At 40.8% G+C, this 14023-nt stretch overlaps 1 non-coding gene across 1 annotated transcript; it reads right to left on the reverse strand.

Annotated features, from left to right (window-relative positions):
- Nucleotides 1-4019: 4019 nt before the first annotated feature.
- Nucleotides 4020-4127, reverse strand: LOC112738765 (small nucleolar RNA R71). The gene has a single exon (XR_003169709.1). It is a non-coding gene; the product is annotated as a small nucleolar RNA R71 (small nucleolar RNA).
- Nucleotides 4128-14023: the final 9896 nt, after the last annotated feature.

Genomic DNA, 14023 nt, shown 5'->3' on the forward strand with positions numbered 1-14023 from the left:
CCAAGCTCACACCATTAGGGTTCGAACCAACCAACCCATAAAAGGGATTTTGCAGAAAATAGACTTAGCAGGCAGAATCTTACAATGGGCAGTCGAGTTGTCTAAATTCGACCTTCAATATGAAGCTCGGACAGCCATCAAATTGCAATATCTGGCCGACTTCATTGCGGAATTTACAGACACCCCAGAAATTCCTACTGAATGGAATCTCTATGTAGATGGTTCCTCAAATAAAACAGGAAGCGACACGGGTGTGATAATAGAAAGTGACCAGAGAACCCAAATTGAACTTTCCCTCAAATTCGGGTTCCCTACCTCAAACAACCAAGCTGAATATGAGGCGCTACTAGCTGGTTTGAAACTGGCTAGGGAAGTTGGAGCTCAAAAGCTTATCATCTTCAGCGACTCACAAGTAGTCACTTCACAAATAGCAGGGAGCTACCAAGCTAAAGATCCCACTATGAAAAAGTACCAGGACAAAACCAGGGAACAACTCGAACAAGTCAGGGAATATGAGGTCCGCCACATACCTTGAGAACAGAATGCCCGAGCTGACGCACTCTCAAAACTAGCCAGTACCAAACCAGGGGGCAACAATAGAAGCCTCATCCAAGAAACACTGTAGAACCCGTCAATCTCAGAAGAAGAAAAAGTCCTAGCCATAACGAGTCCGGATCAAGGATGGATGACTCCCATAATTAACTACCTCAAAACAGAAACACTCCCCACAGATGAAAAGGAGGCAAAGAGGCTAAAAAGGGAGGTACAATACTACACAATCATAAACAATACTCTATACAAAAGAGGGGTTTCAATACCATTGTTAAAATGTGTACCGACTTCCAACACAAAGGAAGACTTAGAAGAAGTACACAGTGGTATTTGTGGCAATCATCTCAGAGCGCAGGCACTTACCAAAAAAGTACTCCGGGCAGGATTTTATTGGCCAACTCTACAAAAGGAAGCCACAGAGTTCGTAAAGACATGTCCACCATGTCAGAAACATGCCAACTTTCACATCGCTCCGCCAGAGGAACTCATCAGCATAACGTCACCTTGGCCATTCGCAAAATGGGGACTCGACCTTCTCGGACCTTTCCCTCAATGATCGGGGCAAGTCAAATTCCTCATAGTAGGGATAGACTATTTCACAAAGTGGATCGAGGCAGAACCCCTAGCTAACTCCACTGCTCAAAGAAGTCACAAATTCCTATATAGAAATATTGTCACAAGGTTCGGGGTTCCATACTCCATCACCACAGACAATGGCACCCAATTCACAGATGCAGGCTTCAGAAAGTTAGTGGCCGACTTGAACATAAAACACCAATTCACTTCCGTAGAACATCCCCAGGCCAATAGACAAGCCGAAGCTGCCAACAAAGACATATTGGCTGGGCTAAAACAGAGATTACAGGACGCAAAGGGAGCCTGGGCTGAAGAGCCCCCACAAGTCCTATGGGCATATCGAACAACGCCACATTCCACACAAAGGAATCACCCTTTCGATTAGCGTATGGAATGGAGGCACTGATCCCAGTGGAGATTGAAGAAGGGTCACCTAGAGTGATCCATTATAATGAAGAAGCCAACTCCCAACTTCAAAGGGAAGAACTCGACCTACTTCCAGAAATCCAAGAAAGAGCTCGGATCAGGGAAGAGGCATTAAAATGTCGAATGGCTTCGAGATACAATCAAAAGGTAGTGCCGTGAAGTTTTGCCGAGAACGACCTCATCGTAATCCGAAATGATATCAGAACAACTCGACCTAGAGAAGGAAAGCTGGCAGCGAACTGGAAAGGACCCTACCGAGTCATAGAAGTACTTGGAAAAGGCTACTACAGACTGTCCGAACTCGAAGGGCGAGAGCTCCCTAGGTCATGGAACACCTGCAACCTAAGAAGGTACTATAGTTAAGGGTGATAAAGGATCTTAGTACAAGTGATGAGCGGATAATTTATACGCTTTTTGGTATTGTTTTTACAAAGTTTTTAATATGATTTAGTTAGTTTTTAGTATATTTTTATTAGTTTTTAAATAAAAATTACATTTCTGGACTTTACTATGAGTTTGTGTATTTTTCTGTGATTTCAGGTAATTTCTAGCTGAAATTGAGGGACTTGAGCAAAAATCTGATTCAGAGACTGAAGAAGGACTGCAGATGCTGTTGGATTCTGACCTCCCTGCACTCGAAATAGATTTTCTGGAGCTACAGAAACCCAATTGGCGCTCTCTCAAATGCTTTGGAAAGTAGACATCCAGGGCTTTCCAGCAATATATAATAGTCCATACTTTGCCCAAGTTTTGACGACGCAAACTGGCATTCAAACGCCAATTTCCTCTCCTATTCTGGAGTTAAACGCCAGAAACAGGTTGCAAATCAGAGTTAAAAGCCAGAAACAGGCTACAACCTGGCGTTTAACTCTAAAAAGAGTCTCTACACATGAAAGCTCAATGCTCAGCGCAAGAACACACCAAGTGGGCCCCGGAAGTGGATTTCTGCATCATTTACTCATTTCTGTAAACCCTAGTTACTAGTTTAGTATAAAAACTACTTTTAGTAATTTATTTTACATCTCTGGAACACATTATGTAACTTTTACGTTCTGAGTCCTCCATGGGAGGCTGGCCACTCAGCCATGTCTACCCTATTTTCATTTATGTATTTTCAAACGGTGGAGTTTCTACACCCCATAGATTATGGTGTGGAGCTCTGCTGTTCCTCATGAATTAATGCAAAGTACTATTGTTTTTCTATTCAACTCAAGCCTATTTCTTCTCTAAGATATTCATTCGCACACAAGAACATGATGAATGTGATGATTATGTGACACTCATCACTATTCTCACCTATGAACGCGTGCCTGACAACCACTTCCGTTCTACATGCAAACAAGCTTGAATGTATGTCTCTTGGGTTTCTAATCTAAGATTGAAACCTTCGTGGTATAGGCTAGAATTATTGGTGGCCATTCCTGAGATCCGGAAAGTCTAAACCTTGTCTGTGGTATTCCGAGTAGGATCTGGAAAGGGATGACTGTGACGAGCTTCAAACTCGCGAGTGTTGGGCGTAGTAACAGACGCAAAAATTACCTAACTAATTTTCTCTCTTTAATTTTCGAAAATCCCTCACCTTTTTTTTCAAAATTTTTTTTAATTTACCAATTGTTTCAAATTTTAATTTTAATTTTATTTCTCTTTTTAATTTTCGAATTCTAACTAATATTTGAAATAAAAACAAAAATATTTTCCTTTTATTTTAAATTAAATTCGAATTTTCTCCCCCTCTCACATCTCCTTCTATTTATTTATCTACTAACACTTCTCTCCCACCCAAAATTCGAACCCCATCTTCTTCTCTGTATTCGAATTTTTCTCTTCTCCTTCTTCTATTCTTATCCTCTTATACTCACATAAGGAATCTCTATACTGTGACATAGAGGATTTCATATTTTCTTTTCTATTCTCCTCTTTTTCATATAAGCAGGAACAAGGATAAGAATATTCTTGTTGAAGCTGATCCTGAACCTGAAAGGACTCTGAAGAGGAAGCTAAGGGAAGCTAAAGCACAACTCTCTGGAGAGAACATGACAGAAATTTTCGAAAAAGAGGGAGACATGGCCGAACCCAATAACAATGCCAACAATGCAAGGAAGATGCTTGGTGACTTCATTGCACCCTCTTCTGACTTCTATGGAAGAAGCATCTCAATTCCTGCAATTGGAGCAAACAATTTTGAGCTTAAGCCTCAATTGGTTTCTCTAATGCAGCAGAATTGCAAGTTTCATAGACTTCCAATGGAAGATCCTCATCAGTTTTTAGCTGAATTCTTGCAAATCTGTGACACTGTCAAGACCAATGGAGTTGATCCTGAGGTCTACAGACTTATGCTTTTCCCTTTTGCTGTAAGAGACAGAGCTAGAACATGGTTGGATTCACAACCTAAGGATATCCTGAACTCTTGGGATAAGATGGTCAGTGCTTTTCTGGTCAAATTCTTTCCACCTCAAAAGATGAGCAAGCTTAGAGTGGAAATCCAAACCTTCAGACAGAAGGAAGGAGAATCCTTCTATGAAGCTTGGGAAAGATACAAGCAGCTGATCAAAAGGTGTCCTACTAACATGCTTCCAGAATGGAGCATCATAAGTATATTCTATGATGGTCTGTCTGAGTTGTCAAAAATGTCATTGGACCATTCTGCAGGAAGATCTCTTCATCTGAAAACCCCTGCAGAAGCTCAGGAACTCATTGAAATGGTTGCAAATAACCAGTTCATGTACACCTCTGAGAAGAATCCTATGAACAATGGGACGCCTCAGAAGAAGGGAGTTCTTGAAATTGATACTCTGAATGCCATATTGGCTCATAACAAAATATTGACCCAGCAAGTCAATATGATTTCTCAGAGTCTGAATGGATTGCAAGATGCATCCAACAGTACTAAAGAAGCATCTTCTGAAGAAGAAGCTTATGATCCTGAGAATCCTACAATGGCAGAGGTGAATTACATGGGAGAACCCTATGGAAACACCTACAATCCTTCATGGAGAAATCATCCAAATTTCTCATGGAAGGATCAACAGAAGCCTAATAAGGGCTTTAATAATAATAATGGTGGAAGAAATAGGTTTAGCAATAGCAAGCCTTTTCCATCACCTTCTCAGTAACAGACAGAGAATTTTGAACAGAGTCATTCTAGCCTAGCAACCATAGTCTCTGATCTATCCAAGACCACACTAAGTTTCATGAATGAAACAAGGTCCTCCATCAGAAATTTGGAGGCACAGGTGGGTCAGCTGAGTAAGAAGATTACTGAAACTCCTCCCAGTACTCTCCCAAGCAATACGGAAGAAAACCCCAAGAGAGAGTGCAAGGCCATAACCATGATCAACATGGCCGAACCTGGAGAGAGTGAGGAGGATATAAGTCCCAGTGAGAAAAGCCTCAGGGGACGTCCTCTAGATAGAAAGGAGTTTTCCTTTGAGGAACCAAAGGAATCTGAGGCTCATACAGAGACCATAGAGATTCCATTGAACTTCCTTCTGCCATTCATGAGCTCTGATGTATATTCTTCCTCTGAAGAGGATGAAGACATCACTGAAGAGCAAGTTGCTAAATATCTAGGAGCAATCATGAAGCTGAATGCCAAGTTATTTGGTACTGAGACTTGGGAGGATGAACCCCCCTTGTTCACCAATGAACTGAATGCATTAATGAGGCAGACATTACCTCAGAAGAAATCGGATCCTAGAAAATTCTTCATACCTTATACCATAGGCACCATGACCTTTGAGAAGGCTCTGTGTGACCTGGGGTCAGGGATAAACCTCATGCCACTCTCTGTAATAGAGAAACTGGGAATCTTTGAGGTACAAGCTGCAAGAATCTCACTAGAGATGGCAGACAAATCAATGAAACAGGCTTATGGACTAGTAGAGGACGTGCTAGTAAAGGTTGAAGGCCTTTACATCCCTACTGATTTCATAATCCTAGACACTGGGATGGATGAGGATGAATCCATCATCCTTGGCAGACCCTTCCTAACCACAGCAAAAGCTGTGATTGATGTTGACAGAGGAGAGTTGGTCCTTCAGTTGAATGAGGACTACCTTGTATTCAAGACTCAAGGTTCTCCTTCTGTAACCATGGAGAGGAAGCATGAAAAGCTTCTCTCAATACAGAGTCAAACAAAACCCCCACATTCAAACTCTAAGTTTGGTGTTGGGAGGCCACAACCAAACTCTAAGTTTGGTATTGGGAGGCCACAACCAAACTCTAAGTTTAGTGTTGAGAGGACCCAACCCTGCTCTGATTATCTGTGAGGCTCCATGAGGGCTCACTGTCAAGCTATTGACATTAAAGAAGCGCTTGTTGGGAGGCACCCCAATGCTATTTAATTATATCTATTTATTTTCCATTTCTATTTTATGTTTTCTTTAGGTTGATGATCATGTGAAGTCACAAAAATAACTGAAAAATCAAACATAGAATGAAAAACAGAATGAAAAAGAGCTCACCCTAGAGGGAGAGCTTACTGGTGTTTAAACGCCAGTAAGAGTAGCAGAATGGGCGTTAAACGCCCAGTCTGGCACCATTCTGGGCGTTTAACACCAAAAACAAGCATCAGACTGGCGTTTAATGCCAGAACAGAGCATCTAATTGGCGTTTAACGCCAATAATGGGAGAAAAGCTGGCGTTAAACGCCAGAAACAAGCAGCAACCTGGCGTTTAACGCCAGAAGTGCATTCCAAGGGCGTTTTGCACGCCTAAATAGAGCAGGGATGTTAAGTCCTTGACCCCTCAGGATCTGTGGATCCCACAGGATCCCCACCTACCCCACTTCTTCTTCTCTCCTCTTTACACCCTTTCATAACACTCTTTCCCAAATACCCTTCACCAATCACCTCCATACCTCTTCCTCAAACACTCTTCACCACTCACATCCATCCACTCTTCCCCAAAAACCCCACCTACCTCCAAATTTAAAATCCTTTCCCTCCCAAACCCAATCCTAATACACGAAACCTAACCCTTCCCCCACCCCTATATAAACCCCTCAACACTACCTCATTTTCACACATTACAAACACTTCTTCTCCCCCTTGGCAGAATACACTCTCCCCCTCCATCTCCTCCATTTTCTTCTTCTTCTACTACTTTCTTTCTTCTTTTGCTCGAGGACGAGCAAACCTTTTAAGTTTGGTGTGGTAAAAGTATTGCTTTTTATTTTTCCATAACCATTAATGGCACCTAAGGCCAGAGAAACCTAAAGAAAGATGAAAGGGAAGGCAATTGCTTCCACCTCTGAGTCATGGGAAATGGAAAGATTCATCTCAAAGGTCCATCAAGACCACTTCTATGAAGTTGTGGCCAAGAAGAAGGTGATCTCTGAGGTCCCTTTCAAGCTCAAAAGGAGTGAGTATCTGGAGATCCGACATGAGATTAGAAGAAGAGGATGGGAAGTTCTCTCCAATCCTATTCAACAAGTCGAAATCTTAATGGTTCAGGAGTTCTATGCAAACGCATGGATCACTAAGAACCATGATCAAAGTATGAACCCAAATCCAAAGAATTGGCTTACAATGGTTCGGGGGAAATACTTAGATTTTAGTCCGGAAAATGTAAGGTTGGCGTTCAACTTGCCAATGATGCAAGAAAATGCACGCCCCTACACTAGAAGGGTCAACTTTGATCAAAGGTTGGACCAAGTCCTCATGGACATATGTGAGGAAGGAGCTCAATGGAAAATTGACTCAAGAGGCAAGCCGGTTCAATTGAGAAGGCATGACCTTAAGCCTGTGGCTAGAGGATGGTTGGAGTTCATCCAACGCTCTATCATTCCTACTAGCAACCAATCCGAAGTAACTGTGGATCGAGCCATCATGATCCATAGTATCATGATTGGGGAGGAAGTGGAAGTTCATGAGATTATACCTCAAGAACTCTACAAGGTGGCTGACAAGTCCTCCACTTTGGCAAGGTTAGCCTTTCATCACCTTATTTGCCACCTCTACAATTCGGCTGGAATTGACATAGAGGGAGACATCCTCATTGATGAGGACAAGCCCATCACTAAGAAAAGGATGGAGCAAATAAGAGAGCCCACTCATGGACCTCAACAAGAGCATGAGGAAATTGCTCATTATGAAATCCCTGAGATGCCTCAAGGGATGCACTTTCCTCCACAAAACTATTGGGAGCAAATCAGCACCTCCCTAGGAGAATTAAGTTCCAACATGGAACAACTAAGGATGGAGCACCAAGAGCACTCCATCATTCTCCATGAGATTAGAGAAGATCAAAGAGCTATGAGAGAGGAGCAACAAAGGCAAGGAAGATACATAGAGGAGCTCAAGAACACCATTGGTTCTTCAAGAGGAAGAAGACGCCACCCTCACTAAGGTGGACCCGTTCCTTAATCTCCTTGTCTAGTTAATTATTTTTCTGTTTTTCGTTTACTATGATTTATTTTTATCTATATTTGTGTCTTATTACATGATCATTAGTGTCTAGTGTCTATCCTTAAAGCTTTGAGTGTCCTATAAATTCATCACCTTTCTTAAATGAAAAATTTTCTAAAAACAAAAGAACAAGAAGTACATGATTTCGAATTCATCCTTGAGCTTAGTTTAATTATTTTGATGTGGTGGCAACACTTCTTGTTTTCTGAATGAATGCTTGAACAGTGCATATTTTTTGAATTTGTTGTTTATGAATGTTAAAATTGTTGGCTCTTGAAAGAATGATGAAAAAGAAGAAATGTTATTGATAATCTGAAAAATCATAAAATTGATTCTTGAAGCAAGAAAAAGCAGCGAAAAAGCAAGGCTTGCGAAAAAAATTATAAAAAAATGGCGAAAAAAAAGTGAGAAAGAAAAAAAGAAAAAGCAAGCAGAAAAAGCCAATAGCTCTTTAAACCAAAAGGCAAGAGAAAAAAGCTAATAACTCTTTAAACCAAAAGGCAAGGGTAAAAAGGATCCAAGGCTTTGAGCATCAGTGGATAGGAGGTCCCAAAGGAATAAAATCCTGGCCTAAGCGGCTAAACCAAGCTGTCCCTAACCATGTGCTTGTGGCGTGAAAGTGTCAAGTGAAAAGCTTAAGACTGAGCGGTTAAAGTCGAGATCCAAAGCAAAAAAAGAGTGTGCTTAAGAACCCTAGACACCTCTAATTGGAGACTTTAGCAAAGCTGAGTCACAATCAGAAAAGGTTCACCCAGTTATGTGTCTGTGGCATTTATGTATCTGGTGGTAATACTGGAAAACAAAGTGCTTAGGGCCACGGCCAAGACTCATAAAGTAGCTGTGTTCAAGAATCAACATACTGAACTAAGAGAATCAATAAAAATATCTGAATTCTAAGTTCTTATAGATGCCAATCATTCTGAACTTCAAAGGATAAAGTGAGATGCCAAAACTGTTCAGAGGCAAAAAGCTACTAGCCCCGCTCATCTAAATTGGAGCTAAGTTTCATTGATATTTTGGAATTTATAGTATATTCTCTTCTTTTTATCCTATTTGATTTTCAGTTACTTGGGGACAAGCAATAATTTAAGTTTGGTGTTGTGATGAGCGGATAATTTATACTCTTTTTGGCATTGTTTTTACATAGTTTTTAGTATGATTTAGTTAGTTTTTAGTATATTTTTATTAGTTTTTAAATAAAAATCACATTTCTGGACTTTACTATGAGTTTGTGTGTTTTTCTGTGATTTCAAGTAATTTCTGGCTGAAATTGAGGGACTTGAGGAAAAATCTGATTCAGAGACTGAAGAAGGACTGTAGATGCTGCTGGATTCTGACCTCCCTGCACTCGAAATGGATTTTCTGGAGCTACAGAAACCCAATTGGTGCTCTCTTAAATGGGTTGGAAAGTAGACATCCAGGGCTTTCCAGCAATATATAATAGTTCATACTTTGCCCGAGTTTTGACGATGCAAACTGGCGTTCAAACGCCAATTTCCTGCCCTATTCTGGAGTTAAACGCCAGAAACAGGTTGCAAATCAGAGTTAAATGCCAGAAACAGGCTACAACTGGCGTTTAACTCCAAAAAGAGTCTCTACACATGAAAGCTCAATGCTCAGCCCAAGCACACACCAAGTGGGCCCCGGAAGTGGATTTCTGCATCATTTACTCATTTCTGTAAACCCTAGTTACTAGTTTAGTATAAAAACTACTTTTAGTAATTTATTTTATATCTCTGGAACACATATGTAACTTTTACGTTATGAGACCTCCATGGGAGGTTGGCCACTCGGCCATGTCTACCCTATTTTCACATATGTATTTTCAAACGGTGGAGTTTCTACACCCATAGATTAAGGTGTGGAGCTCTGCTGTTCCTCATGAATTAATGCAAAGTACTATTGTTTTTCTATTCAACTCAAGCCTATTTCTTTTCTAAGATATTCATTCGCACACAAGAACATGATGAATGTGATGATTATGTGACACTCATCACTATTCTCACCTATGAACGCGTGCCTGACAACCACTTCCGTTCTACATGCAAACAAGCTTGAATGTGTATCTCTTGGGTTTCTAATCTAAGATTGAAACCTTCGTGGTATAGGCTAGAATTATTGGCGGCCATTCTTGAGACCCGGAAAGTCTAAACCTTGTCTGTGGTATTCCGAGTAGGTTCTGGGAAGGGATGACTGTGACGAGCTTTAAACTCGCGAGTGTTGGGCGTAGTGACAGACGCAAAAGGATCAATGGATCCTATTCCAACATGATCGAGAACCGACAGATGATTAGCCATGCGGTGACAGCGCATTTGGACCATTTTCACTGAGAGGACGAACGGTAGCCATTGACAACGGTGATCCCCCAACATACAACTTACCATGGAAAAGAGTATGAATGATTGAATGAAGACAGTAGGAAAGTCGAGATTCATAAGCAACAAGCATCTCCATACGCTTATCTGAAATTCTCACCAATAAATTACATAAGTATTTCTATCTTATTTTATGTTTTAATTATATTTCAATTATCAAAACCTCATCACCATTCGAATCTGCCTGACTGAGATTTACAAGACGACCATAGCTTGCTTCAAGCCAACAATCTCCGTGGGATCGACCCTTACTCACGTAAGGTTTATTACTTGGACGACCCAGTGCACATGCTGGTTAGTTATGCGAAGTTGTGAAGAAGAATTGAGATTATGATAGTGCGTACCAAGTTTTTGGCACCATTGAGATCACAATTTCGTGCAACAACAAGGCACACTCTTTTTCCTGAAAAGGTTTTTTAATGAGGTACCAAGCCAAAGACCTACAAACTGCCCGACTTAGAGGGATAAAACTCCCACATGTATATATCTGCATTTTCTTTTGAATAAAATTTGTTTAGATCTTCTACAAATTCTTAAGACGCATTAATCTGAAATGCTCATCGTCCAATTATAAAGCCACAGATCAGCAGAAAGTGAAAACCAAATTCACTGCACGATCATGATAAAGACCAACAAAGATGAAAACCAAAATTTATCAAAAGGTCGACCAAACGGGGATTAAACCCAATTTCTACAAAATCAGCAAAGATGAAAACAGAATAACGCAAGAAGTTATCGAAAGTGATCCATAGAAAGGACCTGACGAGGTCTTAATAAAATGGATTGCTAAAAAATAACTTAAAGACTGGCCGACGTAAAAAAGTCGGATCAGTCACAAAACCAAAGTTATAAAAAGTAAATCCCTGGAAAGAGGTCTGGCCAGCCCTATAAAAGAGGATTACTAAAATAACTTAGAAGGGCCCGACATAATGAGGTCGGCCCAAAACATAAAGTTATAAAAGTAATCCCTGAAAGATACTTGAACAAGGTCCAAGAAAGAGGATTACTAAAATAACTTAGAAGGGCCCGGCATAATGAGGTCGGCCCAAAACAGAAAGTTATAAAAGTAATCCCTCAAAGAGATCTGAACAAGGTCCAAAAAAGAGGATTACTAAAATAACTTAGAAGGGCCCGACATAATGAGGTCAGCCCAAAACATAAAGTTATAAAAGTAATCCTTGAAAGAGACCTGAACAAGGTCCAAGAAAGAGGATTACTAAAATAACTTAGAAGATCCCGACATGACGAAGTCAGCCTCCCAAAAACCTTGACGTTATAAAAGGAAATTCCTAACAGAGACCTGAACAAGGTCCAAACAAAACGGATTACTAGAAATAACTTCAGGCCAAAGTGAGGAAGTCAAGGTGGATCCAAACATCCACAACCTCAAAGGAATCAAGCCACAAGTATGAAATGCAAAGGCAATCCAAAGAGGTCGGACAGCAAAGTTCCAACACTCCCAAAAAACTTAAAAAGGTACCAAGACAGATGCAGACAGATATGTTACGAAAAACACAAGTTATAATAATAACAAACTCAAGAGGCTACCAAAATCAGCCCCAAGAGCTTGGAAACTACTTTGTTTTCAAAATGAAGTTGCTAAACAAGCAACTCAGGAAGTAGCAAAAAGTCAGAACCACCATTTACAAAACATAAAGTTCAAAAGCCCACAAGCTGGGCTATCCACACAAATATCTAGAAAAAATCATTGAGGATCCGAAGGCTTCTCGGCAGCATCAACATGGGGTGAAGGAGGACGAGTCTAAAGAGGCACCGCATCCACGGTCCCATCATCTCGGTTCAAGAATTGACAATCAGGCTCTGACTCGGGATGACCAGCCTCAGATGAAGGAGCTGAAGAAGTAGGCACAACGGAAGCTTTGGAGGCAGGCACTGAAGGAGGGTCGACATCATCATCATCAGAGTCATCAAGGATAATCTTACCGTCCTTTACGACGTTATCCAAGCTGAAGAGATTAAGGTCGAGCTCGGGTGCAAGAACCAGGACCTGCTCCTTCAGGTTCTCATAAGCAGCAGTTACACTACCTACAAGGTGACCCTGGAGCTCAGCGTAATCAACTCGGGCAGACTCTAAATCATCCCTGAGACGCATCATCTCCCAATAAGTCGTGACATAACTCTCCTTGTGCTTCAACGCCGTGTCTTCAGCCAACTTCGCAGAAGCCACCAAGGCAATAGAACTGGCCTTTTCACCCTCTAACTCTTTCTCCAACTTAGTCACCCTCACCTCAAGTTCCTCCTGCAAACCCTTCATTCGGTCGAACTCCAACTTAGCCTCCTCCATAAAAGCCTTTGTAGCATGAATGGGAAGATCTTGAGGAGTCCGATATAAAGCCGCCCCCATATGTGCCATTTTTACACTGCTCCAAGTAATAAAGTCCAAATGGCAAAGGAGAGAAACATCATCAGTAGGAATGGTGCCATAAGGACCAATTTGCTGGTCCACAAACTCAACAGCATCAAAATCAGGGGCATCAAGGTTAAAGGGCTCAGCGGTTTTTTGCTTTTTCGGTGGAGGAGCGCCAGAGGTAACGACAGAAGCCTGTGGAGGATCAACCAAATGAACCCGAGGAGTAGGAATTATCCTCCTCGGTCTAGGAGAGTGATGAGCGGATAATTTATATGCTTTTTGGCATTGTTTTTAGTATGTTTTTAGTAGGATCTAGTTATTTTTAGGGATATTTTCATTAGTTTTTATGTTAAATTCACATTTCTGGACTTTACTATGAGTTTGTGTGTTTTTCTGTGATTTCAGGTATTTTCTGGCTGAAATTGAGGGACTTGAGCAAAAATCAGATTCAGAGGTTGAAGAAGGACTGCTGATGCTGTTGGATTCTGACCTCCCTGCACTCAAAGGGGAATTTATGGAGCTACAGAACTCCAAATGGTGCGCTCTCAACGGCGTTGGAAAGTAGATATACAGGGCTTTCTAGAAATATATAATAGTTCATACTTTGTGTAACGACCCAATTTTCAATATGTCTAGATCATACCGGAAACTGAGCGCTACCAATTTATCTTCCTAATTATTATCTATTATTTATCATATGAGCCTGATTCGTTGTTAAACACGTAGTTAATTTGCGTGGTGTATTTTTTTTTTTGAAACATTTGGATTAATAGACAGAATCATTTACAATCAATTCACAAGTAATAACAGATAAAACAGTTATAAACAACCACACAAAAATACATCACAAGTAGTTGATAACATTCGGTGATTCAGCCTTTATTAGCATATAGACTGTTAGTTAGAACACCCCTAGATATAGCTAAATAATATCTATATACATATATATATATATATATATACAACATCCCAGGTCCTGACCTGTTCAAGAGGTCCCTAAGCTGGCACCTAGGCTAGCCTAGACTCTATACTCACCTAGTCCCTCTAAACTACTAAAGCGAGGGAAAGTACGTTCTAAGTCTTCACAACTCAAGTCAGGTAGAACGTCATCAAAAGATAGAACATCATCTGCTATTCCTCTGCACGATCAGACTTTTCCACAGGACGTCTCTCTGGTACCTCATGAAGTAGCCACACAACAGGAATCTCGTACACAGGATTTAGGTTAAAGTGTGCATACGAACGGGGTGCAGACGTTGGCTGGTCTCACAGTATATACATGTAAACAGAGAACGATATTCACCCTAGACTCAGAA

Source organism: Arachis hypogaea, chromosome 13 (assembly GCF_003086295.3).
Source record: "Arachis hypogaea cultivar Tifrunner chromosome 13, arahy.Tifrunner.gnm2.J5K5, whole genome shotgun sequence".
NCBI classification, from domain to species: domain Eukaryota; kingdom Viridiplantae; phylum Streptophyta; class Magnoliopsida; order Fabales; family Fabaceae; genus Arachis; species Arachis hypogaea.